Source organism: Glossina fuscipes, unplaced genomic scaffold (assembly GCF_014805625.2).
Source record: "Glossina fuscipes isolate IAEA_lab_2018 unplaced genomic scaffold, Yale_Gfus_2 133, whole genome shotgun sequence".
Taxonomy (NCBI): Eukaryota; Metazoa; Arthropoda; class Insecta; order Diptera; family Glossinidae; genus Glossina; species Glossina fuscipes.
In genome coordinates, this window is record NW_023998476.1 from 812,592 (window position 1) to 826,991 (window position 14,400).

The window sequence follows — 14,400 nt, forward strand, 5'->3', positions numbered from 1 at the left end:
CGATGAAATCCGTTATCATGAGGTTTTCTCACCAGCTGAAGTAAGTTAAATTTCGTTAAGATATCTCAGAAATTTCCGACTTCCACATTGAACACATTAGAAGGACCGACGGACAGAAAAGCTTAAACCACTTCAAAACATGTTTCCACCAAATCGTTTAGTAGAACAAATGAGATTGTTTTAAGTTCTTGTGGCTGTTGTATACGTCCGCACCAATTTAATATGCCCCGCAACACGAGTGCTGCAACGTATAAAAAATGTATTTTATTGCTGGATTAATATATCACATTTAGACACATATTATTACAAACTTCATTAACCATGTATTATTCATGTTGACATTTAATTTTGTTTAGCCCCATAAATTACCTCATATCAATCAGGAAATGATAACGAATGGAACAAAAATTAAGAACATTCGATAAATTGATTGAAGGCAAGAATCACAATTTATTTATTTATTTGATGCATTGCAATTAAGTTAATTATGAATAATGATTTCGATATTAGAGAAGAATGAACACCGTGCTATTTTGGCAAAATTTCATCTGCATAAAAGTAAAGCTGAAAGAGATTCGTTTCCTTTTTCTTTGGATGGTAATTTATGAAGCAACTGAAAAAACTTTTAATCACGATTATGATGTTGCTATTATTATTATGGACGAATGTTCGAGGATAAGCTGCGTCTACACGATGTGAAATCGGTTTTATGTAAATCAGCTATAAAAGTGTTAAAGTTCACAAATTGTTTGCAAATTTAAAATCAGGTGTCTTTCGTTTCTTTTTTGTACTTCTTATTAAAAAAATTTTCTTTCAAAATCTTGCAAAAAAAAAAAAAAAACAAATAAATAAATAAAAAAATTAAAATGAAGAGATTTTTATTAGATTTATTTAACCATAGTAAATTATTTTGTGTTTATCATGCAAATTAAATGTCTTTAACCGACAGAAACCACAACAATAACAAGATTGCATAAATAAATGCATTGGTGTATGCTTAGCTTGGTTCGTAAAATTGTAAGACAAAAATAAAATTTACCACATCGTCTTGCTTATAAGACGTGCATAGATTTTACTTAAAACTAATCCGACTGTAGCATATGTTATGTGTATGCTTCCTCCTGCTCTTCCTTTCACAACTCCTCGTTCTATCACTCTGTCTCTCTCTCTCTCTCTCTCTCTCTCTCTCTTTCTCTATCTATCTTTTTAAAGTGAAGAGGGAACACATTCACTACTTGTATACATATATCAAACGGGCATGTCTTCTTCATACATGTGAAGGAAAAAAAAAAAAAAATGAAAATGAAAATAAAAATAAAAAACCCAACTATTTCTCAATACAGGCAGAACTTTCCTTCTTCTAAAACCATTACTCAATCTCGCCCTATCTTCACCAGCTTGTGCGAAAGAAATAAGTGGAAATGTGTTAGAGATATATGTTATGTTTGAGGGTTCCGTTTTAAGTTTCCCTTGCCATTCTGGCTTAGTAAATCCTTTTTATGTTAAAAACCAATTTTGTGCAGTAATCTACTCTACAGCATAAGTTGAAATTTTCCTTTCGAGCATTTCAAAACTCCAAGTGTGAATGGGTGGATAGATAACAATGCAAAAGAAAAGGAAAAAAAGGCATGCACGATTTTTTTTTCTTAATACTTCTCTATAGGAAAAAAGCCAACGAGTTGCAGTAAATTGAATGTTAGCAATTTGTTAAGTGAGAAGATTATACGTTCTTTTTTTTCTTTGCTTTTAAAAATTGTTTTCGCTTTTTTTTTGTTTTGTTTTTGTTTCATTTTCTTGAACAGATATTTTGTATTTTGTATCATATGGAAAACAAATAAATAATCAATTACGATTTTACGAAAGCATACTTTTAGCTTCATTTCAAATGTTTAGAAAATAGTAGCATATTTTCATGCAGGCAGCTTGTTAAAGAAAAGAACAGCATATTGTTTGTCGAATGTGAATAATTTATTAAAATTCATTATATGTTTAGTAAGGCATATCAAGAATATTGCAACATTTTAAAAAGATAAAATTTCAAAAATTTTCTAAAGACTACACTGAACTATAAAATTATGACCAAATAATAACAAAGTGCTGTGTAAGGTAAAATGATTATTATTACTATTTTTAATGAAACATGTTAAAGAATTTAATATACGCTATGATGAATAAGCATAACAATCTCGCAATGAGATGAAAATTTAAAAGGATTATATATAAAACTTAAAATGAACTCTAGATGCCCATCACTTAAAATGTTTTTATTAGTAGGATAGGCAGATAAGCGTTAGTTACTCGGAAAACGTTAAGGTGAACGAAATGAAACAATTATAAGAATTTTTCGCTCTTAAATGCCTTGTATTGCGTAAATATTTTACTTCGTTGTTGATAAATCGATTCGGTTTGGATAAGAATTGCTACCATAGCCGACAAAGTCTGAAAAATATTGACATTTTGGATATCGATATATTTTATTTGATATTATTCGATATATATTCTTTATATAAATCTTTAGATGATGTAAAACTTTGAACACCACGATGTCCAATGGCACTTGCACTAAGAAAAATCTTATCGCTTAGTCCTTAAGCGTGAGATGGACACGTATTACATGGATGTATCTCTACTTCTCGTGAAATCACCGCTTTCCTGTAAGTTAAACAAATGTCCTTTACACAAATTAGAACAAACATTGCCACTAGGAAACTGCTAGAAGGACCGTTCCTGAATAAGGTGATTTCTTGAGCTTTTAATATTTCTGGTATAAGAGAAAAAAGAGAAAGAAAAACAAGACCCTTGATCAGATTTAAGTAGATTCTATTCCATCTAAAGGATAAGACTTGGTCGTGACACAGAAAACTGGTAAGCAACGGTTCTGTACCTTAAACTCGCCTCTGCATGTGGACATAGCAGTCTCGCTGGACAGAGGGGGGGGGGGGGTGAAGCACGTTTTTTTGTCATTAATGCAATTTCTGCGCGGACATCGGCTTGCCTCTTGTTAAAAGAGAAATCCCTCGTGCGCCGCAGAATTGATCCAATGCGAGAAGGAGAAGAAGAAGAAACAAATGGGTGTGTTTAGGGATCAATAAATTCCATTTCAAAGCAAAAAATGGGAAAAGTTATAAAAATTCATTTAGTTACTCACTCAATACACAAAAATCTCAGAAAATTTTATTAATTTCAGTCGCTTTAATAGATCAAAAAAGATTATTTAAGGGGTACTTTATTTTCCTTGGCTGATTCGAAGCGCAGTTCCGTTGAAGCGAGTGATAAATTATGTACGCTTTACGTTATCCAAAGCTCAAATAGCTCTGACGAAGTGTAAGCGCATCGCTAATAATGACCTGATTTCTCGCCTGGAGGGCAGAAAGCAACTAGATCCAACTGAGAAAATTATTACAAACGAAGACTACCAAGAACAATTGATGTTATTGAAAAGTAGGAAAGACCCGAAGAAGATTTGGCTTCTATAAGGCAAAACTTACCGCAGAAGCCTACGCTCGGCTATCCCGTCTACCGGATTCGCACACAACTTATTCCGATCGATAGCACATGATCTGGCTAAGCAAATTTTATATTTTTATGAAGAAACCAACACCTGGGTCGACTTGTGCATGGCTTGAAGTTATATGTCCTATTCTCGTATGGAAATCGTATGCTGCTAGAAAGAAGGGGGAATATATTATAGTGGCAGTTATAGGCTTTTTTACTGACGGTTCTAAACAAAGCAATAATTGCTATTAAAACAGCGAGTATTTGTTCAACATATCAATATGTATCTGTCTATACACCTAATGTTGAATGTAAACGTTTCGCTTTTAAATATTTCAGCTTTATACTTATTGTCGGCTTGTTTAACATGCCTTGTCGGATATATCGAACGATATGTCAATTTCATATTTTTTCTTTTTTACGTTTAGACCTTTACACTGCTTTAGCGAAAAAACGAATAGACAAACAATGAAGGCCTATAAGGGTCACACGATAAAACGAGTTGAGTAAATCGACAGGGGTCGTGTGCTAGTAGGACCATCTGTACACTTCGTGAAATCCCTAAATGCTACAAGTAGAATAACAGAACTATTATATCTTTTTCCTGTGATGATGGATTAAAAGACGACAGCTTAACTAAATTAAATTTAGAAAAAACACATAGATGTAGTATTTTCCAAGTATTATATGGCATTTATATCCTAACTCGAAAACTACTTAACATGGAAAACTACTTCGTAATGGATTATTTGTAGATAGTCCGTACATAAGTGTATATCTATGTATATATATATATTTCTTATGGATAGTTTTCTCTGTAACGAGAAAAAACGAAAAAGATTATCAGAAACCCAAATTTATCTAAAATTGTCCAGGCTGTCCAAAGTTATATAGAAACGTATTAATTTGTCAATTTTATCATAGAATAAAAGGAAAAAACTTTCCAGTTGCAGAAAGAAAAAGATAAAAACAACGAAAGGTGCGAGGATATGGGGAGAGTCAAAGGCTTATCAATTTCTTACTGCAAAAAATGAACGAAATTAATAAAAAAAAAACAAAAATAAAAGGAAACTGAACGGCTTTATTTTTTATATTTGTACTCATGTTTATACATATTCATACCATTTCGTTTGAATTCCATGCAACCGGTCAGACATATAAAATGGAAGACCAGCGGCAACCTTCGTAAAAATGCAAAAAAAAAAGAAAAAAACAAAAGGAAAAAGTGAAGGAAAGTAAGAAAAAATTGAATACATAACAGAAGCAATGACTTTACATATAAGCGATAACACACAAAAATACGTACATATCTAAATACTAACCGTTCAGCTTTAGTAGTATGTATAGTTTATTATTAACATGTACGATCTGTGTTTTTTGTCAAGACAATTTGACAGTCTGTGTATCAGATACTAATACTGGCAAATAAGTTCAATGACAATTAACTTAAATTAATGAGTTTTTACTGTTCTCTGTTCGCAAACAATGACGCCATACTAAGGAGAGATTAGGAAAAAGACGAACGGATTGTTTGGAATTGATTTCTTTTTCTCCTCTCTTCCCTTCGCTTTTAAATTTCTTCTCTTTTCGCTTATATTAGGCAACATTTTGAAAGTAGTGACAAAACTTATCGTGACATTCTGATGCTCTCTAAACCTAATGAAAATCTTATCTTTAGTACAATATTAACACAAGAACCAGTCTCGGTTATCATAGAAAAGAAAAATTGCATCACAAAAAAAGATGCATTGCATACGTACTTGGGAAGTGGGATCATTTCAAATCAATTCATTGCGTAATGAAATTGATTTGACGATAAAATGTACATGAAAAGGCAAATAAAGAAAATATTCTCTATGCAAGTTTTTATGAAAATACGTAAGCGCTTTATCGTCTTTAAAGCAAGCATGCGTGCTTATTTATAAATCTACTTATACGAGCGCAGTCAACTACTTGAGGAAGTTGTTACGCAGGGAATGATAGATAACAATGACCAAGACTAATCGTATGAATATTTGCATTTCTATTCGGTAAGCATTAAGCTTAGGGGGAAGTACATGTTCTTTTATCTTAGAATGCAAGTACTGACAGTGGCGCCATTCGCTAATAAAGTGTAAAATGTATTTTAATGCTCTCTATTGAATGATAAAATTAATGTTTCTGTTGTTTTATTATAAGTGCACTTGAAAAATGAATGGTATTTTAAACTCACTATTCAGTTTGCGGAATAAATTAGCAAGCATTATATAAAATGCTCCCTACCAGATATGTGCATTGTTGGAATGGAGAAATGATTCGATATACAAAAATGTAAAAGTTGCATAAAGTTGCTTGTCATTTACTTTTCTCTGCCAAATCTCTTCTGCTCTGCACGTACGCCTGCTTCGCTTTTCTACTTAATCGTTTCTGAACTTTAGCTTAAGTACGCTTTTCTTTTCAACTAAATGCGTCGCATGGTGTCTTCCCATTAGTACTATAACTATGTAAACTGCTCGGGTTAGCGGTATCTGCTTTTCTCTAAAGCTCTATCAACTTACTATACAGCCCTGGCTATCTGTTCGCCTTATCATGTAGATCTCAATGGTAATCTGCTGGCTTCTTACCAGTACCGATCTTATCTCATAGCAATGGCCAGTCATTTTTCCACTTAGATCGTGGCATATTCCCTCTCCCTACTCCTATCTGTGTTTTTGTCTCCAGCTACTCCGTGGATTTGCTTGCTTTCAGGCGTTCAGGTTCTCTTCTAAATTTACTTAGTTTTATTCCTCTTGCCACTTGGTCACCTACTCATACGATGTCACGATTGCATGAGGGCACAATAATGCTTAGGAAGAGTTTGAGGTAGAAGTCCGGGAAATTACTTAGCTATGTTCCGCTCGATATATTTGTCGTCTTTTTATTTATCCTCTTTTCAAGCCGCTTTAATCTATCCGTCGGACGCAGTCACTTTTCCTTTTTGCTTAAATGACCAATCACTCAAAAAATGTGCCCTCGCGCAAAGCATCGATGGTCAGAGAGAAGCGAGGAAAGGGATAGAAATAGGGAAGTGGCGGCTGTCCAGCCTAGTCGATATGTGTTTAGTCGGTAAATATTATGCCTTTACCGACTGAGCGTACTCACTACAGCTACGACCTGAAATTTGAATTGACATTTGAATTGAACTGTAAGTCGCTAGTCTTACCTACTCGACTAGTCATGTTACTCTGAAGTGTTAATGACCTACTGAAGTAGTAGTAGTAGTATTAAGGAAACGAATGCACATAATTCACAATTGTCACCAACATTTTCATATTTTAAAGAAGCTATTCATTAATTTTGTATCACGACTTTTTCGTTTTTTTGTTATACTTACGATAATTCCTACTTATTTACGTAGAAAACAAAACGTTTATACGTTAATATGTAAGCCAGATAATCGACCGTCACAAGATTTTTTCTAAATAAGTTGAAGATCCAGATGCACTTTGAAGAGAAGATAGTTTTGGTATTTGTTTTTTTTTTCTGCAGCTTAAAAAAAAAATTTCTTTTGAATTATGTTTTATCTTCCATAGGTAGCCTTGGGTGTTTTTCAAAGGCAACACCCGACACATTTTCGAACTCTCATCTAATGCATGTACAAAAGTTGGGTAAGATCTCTTCTTTTGGTATTAGTAGAGGGCTTGACGAATACTAGTAGGTTAACTTTAACCTTTTCATTGCATACTTCTTCTCGGCTTTCTTATTGACAATGTCTGCATCTAGCTCTTGCGATATCGGTTAACCGGTTAACTATAGTTTTCATGTTCTTTATGTGCAGAAATGAAAAACAATCTTTCTTCTCTTCAGTTACTTTGTTTTGTTTTTTCTTTTGTTTGCCTTCTAGATTTATTAAGTTCGCTTCTTTGTTGTTGCTGGTTTTCATGTAAGCCCGTATATTATTTTTATCTTCAATATCACTTCTCTCTTTGTTTAAAGTTTGAAATGGAATGTATATTGTTGGCAACAACAGATGAAAGGAACAACAGCATAATCATTATTATTTATTATAAAAGACATCATTATTAACACCTTGAGGACAATCAACGGCGGATAGACAGCCCCACAGACAGACAGGTAGACACGACTTATTCGTATACATGGATAATATGCTTTCATTCTCGTTTTCTTTTTTTATAAAAAGACGGTCAAGAATAACTTTGTGCTTCTTTTTTTTTTTTTTTTTACATTTTAAACATGAATATAAAACAATTTTGTAATAATTATAATTACAGGTAAACGAGTGTTTATTCATGTTTCGTGGCTTAGCTATAAACACACGTAATATGGTATAATTTTAAAACTACAAAAAAAAGCTGATTTCCGCTAAAAATGTTAAAATGTTAATGTCAGTATTTTTATTCATTTTAAACCCAAGCCCTACTTTGTATTCTTTTTTATTTAAATAATCAAGTAATGAATATTTTATCCCTATTTCTTTTTGCGTAAAGCACATTGCATGATTTTCGTTCATAGGGAGGTTGAGAGCGAAAGGAAGGCTAAGAAAGTTTTCTATTTCAGTCGTTTGTGGCATTGAATGTCAATAAATTACCAGCATCGATTAACTACTAATACGTGATGCGGTTACTCAATGGGTTCCTGCTGTTGCTGCCGTTGATGCCGATGATGCTAATAATGCCATGATATTTTTGCCAAAGGCTTTAACGAACCTCATCTTGAAAATCATGGCAAGCAAGGAGAAAGGAAGAAGAGTGAAAACCACATGACGCAAATAATGACGATAATAATGACAATGGTAAAGCTTGAAGTAAAGTGGAGCATATGGCAATGATTGTAATGAAATATATAAAGCGAACAACGGCAAAAAGTCCTGTCATTAGTGAAAACAAGTGCGCGGACTGTGATGTATAATGTGTGTGTTTTGTATGGCAGACCTCTAATCATCCTTCTTAAAAACTTAACATGTTGAAAAGTCTTATAGCCAAATTAAATGAGAGACAAAAAATGTAAAACTTTTCTTATAAAAGCTTTCAATGATGATTTACAAATGAGTTAAGCTCTATTTGTCAGCTCTTGTCAGTTTCTTAAGTTTAAGACGATGCGGTTCATGTTAATTACTGGCAATGATTACTCTGCAGTCTTTATCTAAAAATAGTAATTAGTTGAAGGAAAAACTACACGCAAAAATTAAACAGATTGTGATGTTCATGAACAAAAAAAAAGTAAGAAAATATTTGTTAAGTATGATAAAGCATATCAAGGGAAAAAATATTCCAATACATCGATCAATAATTATCGGCGTAAAGTTGAATATATATTTCTCTATGTTTGAACAACATAAAAACATTCTTTCCAAACAAAATTCTGTTATTTTAATACACTAGCAAACCGAGAGTTGATTACGCGGCCTTGCTGTCTCCTAATGGAAGTAGATTGCTTTTGCCAGCTTTATCTTCACTTACTAGAAACTTGAGACTTATTCATGGTGTTCCGTTTCTACTTAAGCTAATACATCGATTTGCCAACATTATGTGGGGAGGTGAACTTCAATGCCCCGACTCGCTTCCTTAGGAACTTTATCTTCATAAGGCTTAGCCAATGCAGGTACAATCACAAGCTTCGCAATTCGTTCGGAGTAATTGTATTTGGATTAACTTACAATCTTCACAACCTAAAAGTAGACTCGAAGATTGACTTAATATTATTGATTGTCAGGGTTTTGCATTTTTGTAATGGCACTCACAGCTGGGATCTGTGCTGGCTGCGGACGTGTATATCCTTTTTTTTTTTTTTTTTTCTTCGCTCGCTTTCACTTATACTTAAATTCTGTTGTTTTCGTATTAGCATCATTTTTTTTTCTTTGTAACTCTCTCTCTTTATACACTTTGTATTAATTTTAAATAATAACTAGCAAAAGGTTTACTTTTGAGTGTCAAATGAATTCGGCTGTTAAACAATTTTAGCTGAATTTCATTTGTAAGTAAGTAAAACAAAAAATGTACCCCCCTGCGAACAAAAAATAAAGTGAATTTATTTATGAAATGAAAAATATTGATTTATGCGTTCAAATCAAGTTCACCGCCTTCATGGTCTTAGTAACAATTCAGCAAAATTCCTTGTTTGCTGTTTTGCCATGACTTTGACTTTTGTAAGATTTTCGAGCGGTTTTTTCGGTCTTGGTTCATATTTTCCACAATACTCGCTAGATTGGCCAGTTGTTTCTTGGGCTTGATTGTTTACATAGGCCCATGACCGCACATTAATGATGGTTAAAAATCATTGTTTCATGCACGAAGTAAAGATCTAGGAATTTCCATTCGTTTCGTTTACGAAAACACTTTAAAGCAATTGAATAGATTGCCATAAAACTGTTTACAAATGTCAAAGGTGGCTGAGCCAAAGCACATTGAAAGTTCATTCATTTCAATTGAAAAATTCATTTTATTTTTTGTTCTTAGTAGTACGGCGTAGTACGACGTAATATTCGTAAAAAATCGGGTCAGACTTAAAAATCGACAAGGAAAAAGGTAAAAGAAAAACAACAATAAATATAAATATATTTGACACTTATTGCTTATATTATTCTGGTAATGGCTGCCTCGTCAAAGACAAGGGCTAGGGAACCGCAACGTCAATTGCAGGTTTCCAAGCAGAATAATGAAATAATTGCAAAAAAATGAAAAGAAATGAAAAGCGATATTCTTGTATTGAATTAATACCTTAAAGAGGGAGCGTGTCTTTATTAATTCAAATAACGCTAATAAGTATTTCTTAAAACTAAAGGAATAACATCATTGGAAAGTACCAATGTTACATATTTTAGAGCGTAAGTGATTGAGAAAAATAAACGCGGACGGAAAAACGTCAATGAGCATAATTAGCGACTGTTATTTTTCCCAATTTTGATTTTTTTTTCTAGTGACGTAAGTAACGAAAGCGAAATTATGCTCATAAATATGTCTAATAATAAAATTCGATTTTAAACAATTTTTTTTCTAAAGAAAAGTGTATGTGCACTAAAAGGCTTTTCTGGACGTCCTTAGCGTTCAATATCGTCGGTGCGCGTACGATCTGCTGCACGGTTGTCCGCCACGGCCGGAATCGAGCACAGACGAGTTGACATAACATTTCTTGAACCAATTTTTTGTCTAACCTTCAGTAGCCATGAAGGTAAGAACCACGACTAGCTGGCCAATGTGAGGTTTCTTTCATCGGAGCTACATTGAGTGTGCAGTCGATAAAGGCATAACATTTATCTATTTGGCTAGCACCCATTGGGCTGCGGCAATTACCTCTATTTTTCCCTTCTCTTTCCTGCTATTGTTTCTGACCCGAACAGAGAATAGACAACATCTTCCAAGTAAATGATCACAGAAAAAAGAAAGCGCCTTTCAGCCAAAAACCGGTATTTATTATGACAAGAAATTTTCTTAATACAAAATATAGCGTAGGTAGATCTGGTGTAACTCCTATGTAAATGGTAAATGGCAATGATATGAAATTATGACAGGCTTCGTTTGTGGATTTGCAGTTTCTTCGCATAGTCTTGAATCTTTTGTTCAGACCGACATTTCCATGTCAGTCACGGAAATTGTCGATCGATATGTTAACGAAGATCAACAATCGTTTGCTTCTTTAAAAAGTATACCGTGATATTTGTACAAAAAGTAATTTTTATCCAATTCAAGAAAAACAGCATTAGCCACAACAGCCGCCACATAGTTATCGAATAATATGTATTTTGTCAATATTTGTCACTTATCTAAATTTGTTTTGTTAAAAATTTTATATGTTAAAATACCTCAACGCATGTCGTTCCAACGCTCAAATAAAGAGACGAATCTTGGAAAACAAACCTTCAAAACCCGCCGTTTACCATTTTTGAAGAAAATAACTTCAAAATTCATTGAAAATGTGCGGACGATGTATCGCAATAATCACTTGCGTACAATTGTCAGGAAATGAATATCTCTTAAACTATTCAATCCAACGATTTGAAAATAAATATATTCACTCCAGATCGTACTATTGAATTTTTGTATGTAAGCTATGGATGATATCTTTGAAGATCAATCGGGATCACATTCCCCCCTAATATCTTCTTTTGTTTTAAGTTAACCTCTCCAAGCACAGCCAAACCAGCTTATCCCTAAAAATATACATCTCGATGACGATTTCTGACGTTGGCAGTGTCTTTAAGCGGAGATCCAAGCCAGTTCGAAAAGTGAACTTTTGTCGTTGCCAACCCATTAGGCCTGCTAAAAAAAATAGACATTTCCCATATGTGACACACAGCCACTCCACGCGTCGACCTGCTAAAAGCGAAGTCCAGCCATGGGGGCCTTAATAAGACCTCCATTACGAGAAGCCAAATACAATTCCTTGAAGAATAACAAAATATAAGGTCCTAGTTTAAAAATGAGCAATCAAATCCGCTGTGCTTCCCGTTAAGCTTTTTTTACACGTTCAATGCAAATTTTATTGCGTTCTTTTCTTTTTCTCTTTCTTTTCATATCCATATGGCTGCAATTAGATTCTTTTCAAGTAAATTGGCTTTAGTTGTATTTTTTCTTATGTTATCTATCCTCAATAGTTTGATATTCAATTTTTTCTCTTTTTCCTTTACACGTATCGAAGATTAAGCGCATGCTAGCTTATCCTGAGGTTTGTAACGCCGTTAGCAGTCTTAGAGGGTATCGGTAAGGCAGGCAAAAAATCGATTCGTTTTTGTGTTTGTTTAAATGTTCAATACATATACCGATCTTAGTGAAATTTTATGAAATTTTATTTTAGTTTACGAAGTACGACTGTCCGTCTCAACCAGTTTTTCTCAAATGGCCACTTAAATTTTTGATATGAGTCCACGCCCACCAAAGAGGTTTGGAAATGGACTCAGCATGGACCAGTGAACGCGGTCAGGAAAAGTTAAGTATCATCCAAGCTTTCCGATCCGGTGTAAACCTAGAAGGACATTCAGAAATACAAGCGATCGGTTAGCTTGCATGGCCATGTTTGAGAAAAGAATTTACACTTGCAATACATTGCTTGAGATGAGGGTTCCTCGGTACTACCAATCACCGCAAAAAAAAAAGTATTTTCTTTACTTATTTTTTTATATTAGCACTAAAGAAATGGTTACAAATGATAGAAATCCCGTACAATGTGATCTATTCACTCGATTTAATCTTGTTACCATCCCTTGCTAAGTTAATAACTTGAAGCATGGCCTCAAGTTATTTTTGACTAAAAGATTAAGCGTGAAACTAGGCACGAGTAAGGAACTAATGTTACCAATAAAATACAAGCATTCACTAACTTCTTAAGGCATCTAATAAAGTGCGAAAATGTTCTTAATCTATGGGGTAACGTGCCTGTATTTAAGCGGTTTTGTAATCTTTGACGTTGAAGGCATCCACGATATACTTTAAGGAGCATTTCTTTTTTCTCTCTCTTGTATAACTGTTATATTGCAGGTTAGAGTGAAGCTGAGATAGTATGTGAAATGCCCAGGCGTGTGCCAATATTTACTTTGGCTTACGTCGAAAACTTAATTTGGGTAAACACGGTTTGCTGTTTTTTTCTTTCTTGTCCTTTAGCTCCTTTTTGTAGTAAGTTTTCAAAAAGCTGGTGGTTGATTTCTTACAGCAATTTCCTTATGGCATTAAATTGTATTGAAACTAAAATTAGTTTTCGCATTACTTTTTTGAAAAAGAAAAGAAAACGAGAAGTAACTCAAGAGCTTTGAATGATTGATATACATATGTACGTTATTTCGCTGCGACGAAGTGCGAATCAAAGTGAGGATTTCAGACAACGTTTTTCATAAAGCTTATCAACTTACAAAACGCGTACGTTTTCAACAAAAAAAAAAAGAAGAAAACCTTTAACGTTTCTTCATTTCGTCATTTAAATCCTATTTGAAAGTGTGAAACTTAAAAGGAAAAACAAATCACATTTAAATCTTTAAATAAATTATGAGCAATAATTTTGCTCTCTTATCAACGCAAAGGCTGTCACACACGTTCAATTTAATTTATGTTATTCACATCGTAATAAAATGATTGCTTGCAATACTATTTGCAACACAAACTTGTTCTTATGCGTCTCCTGCGTCTACGCGTCTGTCTTACAAGGTGCGTCTCAAATTTTTATTACTATTTTTTATTCATTTATTTATATATTTGCTTTTTTTTTTTCTTAAATAGGATCATCCACACACGTATGACAAATAGTAGGCTCTCAGATAGACAAATGCCAAAACATATTATTTAGTATCATAAGAAGACAAAATTCACCATTACATATATTGTGTAATCTAAGAAGTATTAAACCCTCTTATCCATATTCAAGCATATTGCCATGTGAGAGTAGCTAAGACTCGTATATACGTATTTAAGCTTAATACTTATTCGACAGCCTAATTATGTACACACACATGCACCTAGTTATATCTAGTTTTATTTAGTTGTAGTTGTGCGTTGGGTGTAGGCTGGAAAAAAACATATACATATATGTATTTTTTATTACTTTTGTGTGGGTTTTCTTAAACGGAAAATCGAAACGTACCAGAAAATATTAAAATTATGAAATTATTAGTAAAAATAATTTGATAGAAAAACTGGGTGGAGTTTTAATATTTTGATTTTCCTTTTTTTAACTTACTTTTCCTTTTCTGCTTTTTTCTACACGAATATACGCATTCATTAGACAGGCATGTATGCAATAAAACATTTTTCAATATTTTTAGAAAACATTTTATTATGGTAAAGTCGTTCTACGACTTCAAGTTAACACCATAAGCACTTACAAAGATGAAGTTTATTAGACATTTTATGGAAACTTTACGAAAATTTTACAGTAAATGCTTTTTTGTTTTCATATTTATATATAAGTTATCTCCTCTTCTCTTTATCGTTTTAATTAACATTT